The 14,793-nt window shown below is 46.0% G+C and overlaps 1 protein-coding gene across 12 annotated transcripts in view; it reads right to left on the reverse strand.

Moving 5' to 3' along the window:
• Positions 1-13,164, reverse strand: part of MICAL2 (microtubule associated monooxygenase, calponin and LIM domain containing 2) — a 241,759-nt gene extending 228,595 nt beyond the window's left edge. For 11 of the 12 annotated variants that reach the window (XR_012903606.2, XM_075927882.2, XM_075927881.2 and 8 more), the window contains exon 1: positions 13,011-13,164. The gene's annotated coding sequence lies outside the window, so the exon portion shown is untranslated. Of the gene's footprint in view, positions 1-12,774; positions 12,943-13,010 lie in introns of those variants that run through there. The other variant, XM_075927872.2, reaches the window with a different exon arrangement.
• Positions 13,165-14,793: the final 1,629 nt, after the last annotated feature.

The raw sequence follows: 14,793 nt of genomic DNA on the forward strand, positions 1-14,793 counted from the left end.
TTCTAAAGTTTTAGTTGGTATAACATGGGCTCAAGGTAACTTATTAATGCAATGAAACTAAAAATCACTTAAGACTTCACTGTACTCCTTCACTGGGCCCAGCATAGAGTCAGTAGCTCAAAGACTAATTATAACAACAGGTATTCAGTTAGGTGAGTTCCAATCAGTTCTGAATCATGCACGAATAGTCTGCGTCTGTGGAACTAGTTTCCAGTCATAAAACGTGTACACATTTCTGAGACCTATTCAACCACACTAAAGTTCCAAACACAAAAAATATATGTATAAGTGACAGCTGATTATTTTAGAAAATTGTCTATAGAAATGCAAGCCAGCTGCTGCACTGGACATTGTGCATCACACAGGGTGCAAACTTTCTCTCAGCCCTCGAGATGGATCTAGACTTTAAATACTCCTGTAACTAAAATAACCATCACTGGTGAAAGAAAAGAGCAGATCAACAGGTGTTACAAGTATGTGCAGAAAAGTAGAATCCTGGAGCAGAAACCCATAGCATGGTTCTTATCAAAGATTCCTCCTTCCACATCAACGGAGCGGACAGCCTCTGTGGACTCTTAGGCAAAGTGGGGAAGAGGCCTGGCTGTGTGGTCTTGGAAAGGATGGGGTTAAGGGCCGCTGGCCCTCAGTGCTGCCCAGAGACTGGTACCCCCATCCAGTCATTAGAGTTGCCTGGAACACGATGCTCTAGCAGAGACTGAAAGCCTGGGACTTGAGCCACCACTGCTGCTACTGCTAGAGTTGCCAGGTGTCCAGTTTTTGCCCAGACTGTCTGTTATTTGGGTCCCCCATCTGGTTTAAAAAAAAAAAAACACGGAAATACTGGACAAGTGAAGCCCGGATAGAAGCCTGGCAGTAACAATTTCCCCCAGCTGTGTTTGGTGGGGGTGGGAGAGTGAGGAGTTTAAAGGCACAGTGCCCCGTTTTTTTTTGCTCAACAACTTTGGTCCCTCCCCTGCAGAATTTTTACCCCTTTTTTGGGGGGAGCAGGAGGAAGAGGTGGGTGTTCAGTATTTTTTGTTAAACCATCTGGCAACCTTAGCTACTGCACCAGCGGCCAGAGACTCAAGCCCCTTTGAATCACTAGGCCTCAGAGCAATCCCCACGCCCCATTCAGCAGGCCCGTCCCTTGTAGAATCCAGTATACTTCCACTGCCTGAGACCTGAAGAGTGAAACTAGGATATTCTAGCAGATAAGAGACAGGTGGCTGCCCAAACCTAAGACAGACCTCCACTGGGAAGAGCAACAGTGTGAAGACAAACACTTTGGTTAGATCCTCAGCAAATGCAAACTACCAAAGATTCATTGACTCCTGGGGAGCTATGAGAATTTAAATAGAATCATAGAACTGGAAGAGACCTCAGAAGGTCATCAAGTCCAGGCCCCTGCTCTAGGCAGGACCAGTTCCAACCAAATCAACCCAGCCTGGGCTTTGTCAAGCCTAGACTTAAACACCTCTAGGGATGGAGACTCCACTACTTCCCTAGGTAACCCATTCCAGTGCTTCACCACCCTCCTAGTGAAATAGTTTTTCCTAATATCCAACCTGGACCTCTCCCACCACAACTTGAGCCCATTGCTCCTTGTTCTGCCATCTGTCACTACTGAGAACAGCCTCTCTCCATCCTCTTTGGAACCTCCCTTCAGGAAGTTGAAGGCTGCTATCAAATCCCCCCTCACTCTTCGCTTCTGCAGACTAAACAGACCCAAGTCCCTCTGCCTCTCCTCATAAGTCATATGCTTCAGCCCCGTAATCATTTTGGTTGCCCTCCGCTGGACCCTCTCCAATGCGTCCACATCCTTTTTGTGGTGGGGGGCCCAGAACTGGACACAATACTCCAGATGCGGCCTCACCGAAGCCGAATAAAGGGGAATGATGACATCTCTGGATCTGCTAGCAATGCTCCTCTTAATGCAACCTAATATGCCATTAGCCTTCTTGGCTACAAGGTCACACTGTTGACTCATATCTAGCTTCTCATCCACTGTAACCCCCAGGTCCTTTTCTGCAGAACTACTACTTAACCGGTTAGTCCCCAGCTTGTAACTATGCTTGGGATTCTTCCGTCCCAAGTGCAGGACTCTACACTTGTCCTTGTTGAACCTCAGATTTCTTGTGGCCCAATCCTCCAATTTGTCTAAGTCATTCTGTACCCTATCTCTGCCCTTAAGGGTATCTACCTCTCCCCCCAGCTTAGTGTCATCCGCAAACTTGCTGAGGGTGCAATCCATCCCCTCATCCAGATCATTAATAAAGATATTGAACAAAACCAGTCCTAGAACCGAACCTTGGGGCACTCCGCTAGAAACCGACCACCATCCTGACATCGAGCCATTGATCACTACCCGCTGGGCCCGGCCTTCTAGCCATCTTTCTATCCATCTTACCATCCATTTATCCAATCCACATTCCCTTAACTTGCTGGCAAGAATATTGTGGGAGACCATATCAAAAGCCTTGCTAAAGTCAAGGTATATAGCTGAGCATCTAGCCCTCTCTGTCATGCCATTAGGTCAAATCTTTGTAATTCCCATTGCCAAGACCCTGACTCTTACTCTGGTCTCTTCAGGATGGCATCACATGCAGAAAATGCACAAGAAACAGTTCAACAGCAGCTGAATTGGACACATTAGTCCACACATGGGAGCTGACTCCATGATGTCCTGAACTCCCAAATGAAGCCAAAGGACATTCAGAACTTGGTATGATCAAACTCATTACAAGAGAGGTTCAATAACTGAAAAGATCTGTTACTTTGTTCAATTAGAGAAACTATAGCAAAGTTGTTGGAATGCACAAAAATTAGAAAGCTCAATTAGGTAACATGGGGACAAAGTGTCCCTTTTTTAATGCTGAGGCTGCATTTAACATGGACATAATACTCTCTAGCAGAATTTGAAGTCAGTAAGATTTTTTTTTTTCATATTAGTTTTTGCCCTCTCCCCAGTCCATTGTGCTGATCCATTTGTGTGGGAAGAATTGAAGAGGACATGCTTCCCTAATAATACTAATGGATGCTCTCACCTTAGGCAGTAATTGTTATATGTTCTCAGCCAATTGTCTATAAAGGAAAATACCATTACCAGCCAAACATACATATCTCCAAAGAGAAAGAATCTTGCCCCTGCCTTCCAAAATACCCTTTTCAAAGTTTTAAATTAGAAACTGCTCTCTGAATCACAACATACAGATTTTACAAAAAGCCTTCCAATTGACCACTTTGTGTATGAAAACTACAAACTATATATGGTGCATTCCATACAGTAGTTGAAGATGCAGTCAGACTTAAGACAGCACTTTGGAAGCCAATTATTGCACATTATGTGGCTTAAGATTCTAAGAATAAATATTTGGAACCACCACAATAAAACATTTTAAAATGGGTTACTGAAAACCTTAATAACATCTCTGCTGTGTAAACTCAAAAGCTTGTTTCTCTCAAAAAACAGAAGGTGGTCTGACAAAACATTACCTCCCCCACCTTGTGTGTCTGATATTCAGGGACGAACACATCAAAAACAACATTGCATAAGCCCTCACTGAAAAATGTACATACTTTTCATACATTCAAATTTACTGTTCTTTTATGGCACTCCTACAGAGAGGAGTACACTGGAACAGCTCTTTGGGTGTTGCAACAGCATGCCCAGTCAATAATCTGCCAGCTTAAGAAGTCTGAGAAGGGTTTATCGTAGACTAAGAGCCAAATAACTTCCTTTTTAAAACACTAACAAACTCCATAATCACAGACCAGTAATTTCAAAATTTTCATTTAATATTAACTTGGTAGCATGCAGCCAAGAAGAAAATTACTGGTGTATTCTCTAAATTTATGTAGATGAAGATAGCCCACAAGAGGTGGTGGAAAGAGACACAAAACATGAGCCTCATCCTATATTCAAGGACACTAAAGCTCATAGGACTTTTTGCTGAAAGAATTATACCCTGTGTAGATGGATCATTTGGAGTAAAAACTAAAAAGTCACAGAAAAGCTGAGATTCTGTACAGTAATTCAATTATGCTGGCTGGCCTGTGTCATTTATTAAAATAATATATTTTCAAAGTCTCAATTGTGCAACTGTAATGGGGATGCTCCGGCACTCCGCTACGGGGCCACACTGTCCCCAGCACTCTGGGGAGAGGTAGCCCTCTGGCTGCGTCCCCAGCTCTGCCGCGCCTGCGTCCAGGCTGTGCCGGGCAGAACACCAGAGGCTCCGCCCCCTCCGCAGAGGACGCAGCATCAGCTGGCTGCACCGGGGGCGGAGGGTGGAGGAGCGGCACCGACGCGAGGAAGCCGGGGGACGGACCGGCTGTGCCCACCTGTCCGAAACACATCCACCCTACAAGGGCCAAGGATTGGGTGCACGGCTGCCCTGCCCATCCGGCGTCAGCCGCAGAGCTGGCGGGACAACTCAAAAGGCCAGCGATGGCTGGAGGAGAAGAGGGGAGAGAGGAGGTGGCTCCCAATGGCGCAGGACCGCCCTACGCTGGGGAGAGTAGACAACTGACCGAGGGACGTAGGAAGTGACCCAGGGCGTGGCAACGGAGGCCCATGGGTTGGTGCATTGCGGGGATTTCCCCCCCATACCAACCGAACCATAGGAGAGCACTTCCTTCAGTTCCTAGGGCCCTGGGTCGGGGCTCGGAGTGGGGGAGGGCCCAAGCCCCCCCGCCTCCCTCGGCCGAGGCGCCGGCAAGGCTGCCAGTGAAAGACTGGTACTGTACGGGAATACACGCCTAGCAGTTGCACAAAAGGGTGGTGGGCACGGTCACGCCTGAGGGGGCAAACCCCTGCCCAGACGGGAGGGGGAAGGTAATGACGCGGGTGGTGCAGGAAGGCCGCGCCGGGTCACAGCAACACACAAAGACAGGGAAACACGTTACAGCACTGGAATTATGGGGCGATATGGGCAGGGATAAGCTCCCTTACATCCTAAAAGTAGTAATTTCTATCTCATGAAACCTTAATTTCTTAATACAGTTGAGATTATCAACTCCCATACTTCTCAACTCTCTGCCAACTGGAGCACTGGTTACAGAGGGGGCTGGGGAAAAGAAATGTTACTCTCAGTATCAGTGTAAGCAAGCAAAGAAATTGACTGACTGTTATGCAACAGAGATTACTATTATTAATTAATATTGTGCACTAGCACATTGATATAATTTACTCACCCCTTATATTAGGCATGGTACACAAACAGAAAACAAAATTTTTCCCTGCCTCAAAGAGCACAGATCCTACTAGGAAAAAATTAAGTATGTTGTAAGAATCTCTACATACTACCTTAAACAGTTTCCTTCCTTTAATGGAAGTAAGAAAGAGACAGGCCCCAAAGTGACTAAAATACAGTCCTAGGGGAAGTTGAGTAAAATCCTACTTACGTGTGAGGCTAAATGGAATGGTCTGGAGACAAAAGACAGTTATAGTATTACTTGATTCTTCCACATCAAAAATAAAATGTGCAAACTCTAGCTCAAGAATGTATCACTATGCAGCACTAACTGTACAAATGCAGTTAATTATGAAAAATACTTTTCTTAAGTCTTTGACTAAGTTGACAGCTCAGCTAGCATCCTTAGTTTAGATTAGAATGAACATCTGTGTTCTCTGGAAGCAATGTACAGGCAGTCCCCGGGTTACGTACAAGATAGGGACTGTAGGTTTGTTCTTAAGTTGAATCTGTATGTAAGGCGGAACTGGCGTCCAGATTCAGCCGCTGCTGAAACTGACCGCCAGTTCTGACTTACATACAGATTCAACTTAAGAACCCCAAGCTTCCCCAAGTCAGCTGCTGCTGAAACTGATGAGCGCTGATTCCAGGAAGCCTGGGGCAGAGCAACTCTGCCTCGGGCTTCCTGTAGTCAGCGCTGGTCAGTTTCAGCAGCGGCTGACTTGGGGACGCCTGGGGCAGAGCAGCTGGGGTGCTGCTGGGTTGCTCCAGTAGCACCCCTCGGCACTATTGGACCAACCCAGCAGCACCCCAGCTGCTCTGCCCCAGGCGTCCTGATTCAGCCACTGCTGAAACTGACCAGCAGCGGCTGAATCAGGACCTGGGGCAGAGCAGCTGGGGTGCTGCTGGGTTGGTCCAGTAGTGCCCAGAGCGGGTGCTGCAGGACCAATCCGCAACGCCCCAGCTGCTCTGCTCTAGGGTCCAAAACAAAAGCCTGATCTGCTGGGGGGGGCACACTATCCGCGCCCCCCCCCCCCCCCAGCAGACCAGGGACACGGGGAGCAGAGCAGCAGCGGCAGCGGGGTGCCGCGCCTCTGAGGCTTTGCTCTGGCAAAGTCTCAGAGGCGCGGGACCCCCCCCCCCCCCGCAGCTGCGGCTTCAGTCCCGGTGCCTGTGGTCTGCTGGGGACCGTCCCCAGCAGACCACAGGCACCGGGTCTCAAGAGGCAGCAGCAGCGGTTCCCGTGCTTCTGAGGCTTTGCTCTGGCAAAGCCTCAGAAGCGCGGGAACCCGCCCGGTGCCCCTGGTCTGCTGGAGACAGTCTCCAGCAGACCAGAGGCACCGGAGCAGCTTACGAACGGGGTTCTCTCGCCCCGGAGCTCGCAGGTAGCAATCCGCTACCTCGACCTCCGGGGCGAGAAAGCCCCGTTCGTAAGTGCGGATCCGACATAAGTCGGATCCGCGTAAGTCGGGGACTGCCTGTAATACACTGAAATACTAAGAATTACTAACACTGCTGCTGAAAGAGTCAGTCTCTAGTGTAAATACCTCCATAGCCAGGCTTAAACATCTACAAACCATACATTTAAAGATGAAGCTCCATGGGCAGCCAAAGTGTTTGGATCAGGAGCAGTTATATTTTTCAAAACTGAAAATTAAGAAAACCAGAGATCTTCAGATTACAGAGAAAGAATAAGTGGGTCTGAAGAAACACTATGGTCCACACCCCATACAAATTTCCATTGCCTCTAAAATTATGCAAGACCAACAATGAGACATTATACTACTTTTTACATTTGAATTAGGCACACAGGCTGCTAATTGAAAAACAAAAGTCTTCCAATAACATACACCTCTATTTAAAGTGACCTGACACACACTTTTGCAACTTGTTAATTTCTACAGTGTCATGGCACAAGTCCTGATTCCACTGAAACCAACCACAGTTTTGCCACAGACTTCAGTCAGAATAAGATATGACCATGAAAGCCAGTTATATATATTACCAGCAACTCTCAAAAAAATTCTGGAAGCATGGTATTTCCCAATAATTTACAATGGAAAACATACAGTACCTGAGAGTTTCCCTTAAGATTCTAGTTAATATTTTTGAAGCAACACCACTGTGATGTATGTGGGGTAGATCCAAGATGTGTGCCAAAAAGGTGAAATTTTTCAAGTCTACTGACAAAGAATCACAACAGTCACTTTGCTGCCCTACTTTCTTACATACACAGACCACCAAAAGTCGAACATTTAGCTTGCTCATATCCCTAGCCATCAGACCAGGCATGAAAATATTTTCTGCAATTGAACTTTTTTAGAGAACAAACAAAAACAACCTCAGACACTACCACGTATTACTCAAGATGGTTCATAATTCTAAGACAATCCCAGGTAAATCTGGACTTCTAACTACCTTAATGCAACTTAAACAAAGAGTGGTTCTGGAGCACCTTAGAGGCTAACAAAAATATATATACACATATTGTAATCGTTAGCTGTTGTGGGTATAGCCCACTTCTTTAGATGAGTGGAGCAAAGTCAGTCATATACCTAGCATATATCTTGCTGCTGCAAACTTTAGGACAAAAGTAAGAATTAGAATACTTGGCACATATAAAGCTTTACATTTTCAAAGTACTGTACCAAAGTTAATGAACCCTCAACACTTGACTTCAGTCTCAGAGGGGAAGTCATGTCAGTCTATATCTATAAAAAGAATAAGGAGTCCTGTGGCACCTTCAGGTACATCTACGCAGCAACATTATTTCGGAATAACTGACGTTATTTCCTAATAAAGTACGCATCTACACAGCAAGTCATTATCTCAAAATTATTTTGAGATGGAGGACTTCTTATTCTGACTCCTGTAACTCTCATTGCATGAGGAGTAAGGGATGTCAAAGAAAGTGTTCTTCCTTTTGGCACTGTCTACACAGGAGGAAGTCAAAGCCAAATTAAGCTATTTTGATTTCAGCTATGCAATTGACATAGCTGAAGTTGTGTATTTTAATTCGACTTTTGCCCTACAGTGTAGACATGCCCTCAGAGACTGAGGGATTTAGTAAGGCATAAACTTTCATGGGCAAGACAAGCAACTTCTTCCTTATATCTATTCCTGCTTCTGCAACTTCCACTCAAATTCATCTGATGAAGTGGGTTTTACCCACAAAAGTTTATGCCCTAATAAATCTATTAGATCCCTTGGTCTAACCTCACAGGTTTGTTAAGTACTGCCCCATTTTATAGCTGAAGTTACTTGGCTACACAGCAAGACTCTAGCAGAAATGAGAGATTAGAATTTAGGATTTTCCAGTTTTCATTTTGGTTCTCATTTCTCTTTCCCATGCCATGAATTTTGTTGCTTTAAAAGGTTTACTCTTCCAAATTTGTGGGGAAGGCATGATCATCAAAAGTCTGGACCTCTAGAAGGTCTTTCCTTCAGGTATCAAAACTGGAGGTGTCACTTCACCTGAGGAAGGTGGATTACTGAGTCAGAAGGAGAGCAACAAATACGTTTTGCAGCAACAAACTTGAAAGGAAAGCTGAATTTTAAAAAAGTGTCAGAAACATGTAAGCAGTAACAATTTAGTTAACCAGGTTAGTCATAAAATGTTTTAAGATTCATATGCCAACATATCACAACGTAACAGAGAAAGCCTAGGCTCAGAAATGCTATGGTAGCACAATTGCAGCTGTGCTGCTGTGACGTTGTACTAGAAACAGTTACTACAGCAACAGAAGCAGTTCCTCCACACTACAGTAAACTCATATCAAAAGTAAGTGCTACATGATTACGTAATTTTTCCATTGACATAGCAGTGTCTACACTGGACCCTAGATTGGCTTAATTCCATTGCACAGGCATGGATTTTTTCACAGCTCTAAGCAATATATGTAAGTGGATCTAACTACATAACATAGACGAGTCCTTAATCTACACTTAAAAGTTGTATCTGAATAGCTGTGTTGGTGAGGGGTGTGTTTTTTTCCCACATTCTGACCAACATAGTTATGCCAACAATAATGTAGATGCAGCTTTGATGATGGAAGAGTGCTTCTGTCAATGCATAGACCAGGGATGAGGGCTTCCCTGGAATCGACCCCTAAGACTCAGAGCTCCCTCCAGCATTGAGAAGCCCTGGTGCTACTTGCCTGGGTCCTCCAAGGCTCTGGTGTGAGGGGAATGTGGGGAGTGTATTTCTCCTTCTCAGAAGGCGCCACATCACTAGTCAGTGAAGTTTTGTGGTTTTTGTTTTGTTGTGCTTCTCAGTTATTTGCAGTCCCCGACTGATTTTTTCTGCGGGTCAGTGGCCCCCCAACCCAAAAAAGACAATGTCCTTCAGGAACTTAGTATTCCTATGCTGACAGAAAGACACCCTCCGCCTCAGTTGGAATATGCTTTGGTTACACTAGATAGCCATGCTATTATAGTCTGAGTATGTTATGAAGCTTAAGAAAAAGGATTGAGGCACTTCAGTCTCAAGTATGAAAATAAAAAGGTGTCATGAATGTGTCATAATAAGGTGTATCCACCTACACTGGCTGTCCTATGGAGTTACTGTTCATTGTACTTTTGGAAGGAGCTGTTTGTCACCACATTATGCCTGTCTAAAACCATCACTACTACATTTGTTATCCAAAGATGGAGGTTAAGACGTAAAGAAGAGGACTGGGGGAAGAGACTGTGGATTCAAGGTCAAGAGAATAGATATGACTTTGGGCTTTACTCCAATAGAAAAATAGTTACAGGATCAAGGAAGGAATTGATTTACAAAAAATACAAAAAAAAAATCCCTGATTTTCAAAGCACAGGGTTTTAAAATAGTGTGTGTAAAGTAGAGGGAACACTTAAGTATTTTGGCCTTATATTTTCCCAAGTAATCCAGTATTAGGCTAGGAGTGAATGATCACTAACATAATTGAAAACATTGTAAGATTTCTCTCACGCATAAAAGCTCACATCAGAAACTATTTGAAGTGTCCTCTCTACAATGCCCCATTTCTAGACTACAGCTAGTTATCATGAAGAAAAAAAAAGTGTATCTAATGTATAAAATGATAGCCTGTCGATTGAAACACACAGATATTGTCATCTAATTTTGTATAGAGCTACACATGGTACGTACTGTATCCATCATACAAGAGAATATGCTAAATTGGATACCTCCCTTCTAATTCAGCTGGCAGGTAATTGGTTTCCCTTTCATATGCTATTCTATTTTTAGCTGCCATTATTAGGTGGCCATATTTTCCAGGGCAATAAGAGAGATACTCTTTTATCCAAGATCAAGGTACTTTACAACCGTTAGTTGTTAACATCCCTAGGAGATAAATATTGCAAGTCTCTCCCATTTTACCAATGAGGGAATAGACTAACAGCAAAGTTAAAAGAATCTTGACCAAGGTCTACTGAAAGATAGTGAAGGAGTTAGGATTAAAACTCAGGGTCTCAACACCCATCCCTCTGCACTATAGTCGAGACCATACTGCTTCTCCAAGGAATAAAAGTTTGCAACACCTACCTTTAAAAAAAAGTCAAGTTGAAACAAAAGAGACCCTACCAACATATTTCAACACAGACCTTCAGGTACCCTCTCTATATGTAAGAATGTAATTCCTTTTTTTTTTTTTTTTGCCTGAATCACTTCTTGGTTGAGATTAACTGCAAAGTTCCAATCATGAACAGAATTCTTAAAATGATAGGCATTTAGGTCTTTTTACATCCTTCTAGTCACTTGCTGCCTGCATTATTTTAACTCAGATTTTTCTACTCATACCTAAAGTGTAATGGCTTAATACCACAATTACTACTGTAGATTAAACCACACTATTATGCCCAACATGTGAGCAAAAAGGGATGTTATGCTAGCTAATGGGCACCAAAGCCATTCCCCTTGACATTACAGAGGAGTGTAGCATACACAGAAAGCATTTATCATATTATTTCAGGAAGTTTACAAAGAGATGCTAACTAAAAGTTATTATTCTGTCAAATTTTTGTACTTATTTCCATATATTCTACTACCCAGAAAAAAAAGTTAGGAAGAAAGATACCACAGGGAAAAATTTTTTTAAAATGTAGAAGTTATTTCAGGGATCAAAGCTCTAAGCTCATCAATAAAAGATCTATTTTGAGAGCAGACTAGGATTAAATGTCAGTATACCCAAGAAGACCAATCAAGGTGGTAGATCTGACTATAAAAGTAATCTGGTCAAGCAGCTGGAGCTAACCTTCCTCAGTGGGGGGGGGGGAACTAAAATGGTCATTAGATCCCATAAGACAGATGTACATTGGGGGACCACACACACCATGTGTGTTTGTGTGCATTAAAGCCTTTTTGAATCAGTATATATTCTGCAAAGTTAATACAGGCAAGCAATATTAGCATTCAGTGAGATAATATAATTTAAAGATACAAGTATGATAAAACATTCATTCATTCAATACACATACTGATTCTAAGAGAGGTTTACATTCTCAACAGATGTAACTGTAATCCAGTATGGACAGTGTGGTTCATGAAGTCAGATGCCAGGCAGTGAATAGCTAACACTTTTGAATCTAGATACACTCATTGGCTAACCTAATGACCATTGCAGCATATCCAAAATTTTTCTTAATATATATGCCATTCCATATAGCATTACATACAAATGCAGGTGAAGCTAGAGATGTTAATAAAAGCTTGACGATAAGCAAAGCACAACAGTTAGTAATAAGAAATGCTGTTCACAGGAGTGGTGTGAGGATTCATTAGTCATTGTTTGTGGAGCACTTCTGAAGTACTATATGAATGCTAAGCACCAATTATATAGTACCGGATATGTATCACACATCCACAATCGTCATATTAAGGGCAAAGCAAGACTTATGGCTAGTACCCTATCTCCAGTAGGCTGGCCTCAGTAGAATTATTTTATCTCTGTAAACCAAGAAGCATTCAGACAGTTCACCTTCACCTATGACCAAGAAAACCAAGTTTACCTATAGCTGTAACCAACCTCGGAGTTCCCCTCCCCCCAGTCTTGCCTACATTACTCAGATAGGGCATCTCACTTCTTCCCCGGTTCTACCGGTAATCTTGCTTCACAGCGAGCTGTCTAATTTGGGGGAGGAAGTGTGAGCAATTACAAGTGTGCTACTTTCAGTTTGAGGAAATGGTGTCAGTTTGAAACGTGCCAGCAGTGTTCTAACATAGATACAGTTCTTATAGAAGAGAGAGACTAGACCCTCTGCCCCTTCCCATCTAAAAATCCCACCATCTCCCAAAAGTCAAACCCGCCCTCGGCTGTGGTTAACCAAAGCAAGCTCTGGCGCAAGCCTGGCCAAAATAAAGACCGGCACAGCCTGCCAGGTGCCTCTGCCTATTCCAGACGCCGGGTTGGAAGCAGGGGCTGTGAACGTGCCCGGCAGTGCACCTGTGCCCGAGACACCCGAAATCGTTACTGCCAAGGGCCTCTCAATCCCGGACAGGGACCGTTTTCTAGTCGGTGGGGGCCAAAGCCGCCGCGGAGCGAGCGACCAACCGACTGATCCGCGCGGGCGTTGGCCTCTCCCTTGCGGTTGTATCACTCACGTCCTGTCTCTTTTCAAACGCGCCCGAGTCCAGGCACCCGCCCGCGGCCCTGGGTGGGTCGGGCAGGGGTCCGGGAGGACTGGGCTGCCGCTCCGCGGGCTGCACCTGTGAACCCGCCAGCAGCCCGAGCCGGGCGCTGTGGGCGTAGGGGGGCGCGCTCCGGGCGGGCGGGCGGGCAGCCGGTCCCGGGCGCCCAGCAGGGGGCATGGGCCAGATCGGCCCCGGCGGTGACTTACCGGGGAGGCTCCTCACATGCCGATCGGGGGACCCAGGACAGGCGGCTGGGACGCGCAGCCCCACCACTCTGCCGGCAGCCGGCCTGGGCGCGGAGCAATAGGGCGGGGCGGGGCCGGCCGCGCCCGGGCCAATCGGAGAGCGGCGGGGGGGCCCGAGCTGCTGTCACAGCACGTTGCACGTGGGGCGCCGCCGGGCAAGCTGGCCGCGAGCCGGCTCGGGAAGCGCGGGTGGGGCTGCTCCGGCTCCCAGCGCTTGGTTGTCCCGGCCTTGCACTGAGGGCCCGGGGAGAGCCTGTGGGGAGCCGAGGAGCTAGCCGGGGCTGCGGAGCAGGCACAGCCTGTGGGGAGCCGGCCCTGGGGTGAAGGGGAAGGGACAGACAGGAGGTGCTCAGGGAGAGGGGTAGGACAGGGCGCAGAAAGTGAGGGCACAACCGAGAGGCTGCAGGGAAGACAGGGTCTGTGGGCAGATGCACGGTTCCTAGGGCTTTGAGGGGGGAGCAGGAAGGTTGGGGGGCAGAAAGCTGCAGCCTCCCCAGGAATTCAAATTAGGGGGGGTGTTCGACTTTACAAGAGGGGGTGTTAGGGCCGATGAGGGGTGACGCCGTGAGGGTGAAGGTGGGCTGTATGGCACCATAGGTCACACAACTGGGAGGATGTTGGGGAAATTTAGGGGGGGTATACACCCCCATAGAAGGGGTGTAGGGAAATCCCTGACAGAAAGGCATGTGGGAAGAGCCTGGGGTGAGGGGAGAGAGCCATGGAGGGAGGGCAGACGGGATGGAAAGAGAGCAGAGGGAGTGAAGGAGATGAGATGTTCAGGAGGAGGGGATGAGGACAATTGTGGGAGGAAGCTGGAGACACTCAAGAAGACAAGAGAAGGGGCATTTGTAATGGGAAAGAGGAGTTTTCGGGGGAGGGATGAGCTGTTCGGGGAGTGGGAGGAGAGAATCTAGAAACTCGGAGAGAGGAAAGAGAATGGGCACAAGAAAAGGAGGATGAGGAAGGTCAGTAGGACATGGGAGATTTAGGGTTAGAAAGTTTGAGGAGCTAGGAAAGCAGAGGCTGGGATGGGGAAAGAGGAGATATTGTGGAAGGAGGCTTTTGGAAAGGGAGAAGAGGAAGTGAAGAGATTGTGTGGGAGAAAAAGGGAAGCATTATAAATAGGGATTTTGGCAGCAGGCAGCAAAGAGGCAGTAGGAAAAAGATTTGGATCTGGTTCTTTTTAAGGATGTAAGCAGGTAACTGGTTAACCTTACCCGATGATGCTTACTGGTAACCAGTTAACTAGCAGCCCCATAGGGAAGGCAGCCTGCAGCCTCCGGGAGTTGGGAACTTGACGGGACTAGGAGCCAGCAGCCCCGTGCAACTGGGAGCCCCATGGAGCCAAGTGTCTCCCACCCACAGATAGTGGGGCTGGAGTGACTCCTCGCCTGTGGGATCCTGCTTAATCAGTTAACTAGTTACATGTAACACATAACCAGTTAACTGATTAAATGGGATTTTACATCCCTAGTTCTTTCTAGAGGTGTGGAGCAGTTTCATTTGAAGTTAATGGGACCTGTGGATGTTCATTACCCCCAGCTAATAACAGCTGTTGGAAGGGATCTGGCCTAAGACTTATACTTCACGTAACATGCATTTTTCTCCTTTTAATTTATTTTTTTATTCCAAGGATCATTTGTGCCAGTCCTGTGCAGCAGCCCCAACTAGTTACCTTTACACCAAGATCCAGCTAGTTTCAGAGCCCGAGGGGCTGGAATAGGAACCCAGAATTGGAACACAT

Source organism: Pelodiscus sinensis, chromosome 5 (genome assembly GCF_052426305.1).
Source record: "Pelodiscus sinensis isolate ZL-2025 chromosome 5, ASM5242630v1, whole genome shotgun sequence".
Classification (NCBI taxonomy): domain Eukaryota; kingdom Metazoa; phylum Chordata; order Testudines; family Trionychidae; genus Pelodiscus; species Pelodiscus sinensis.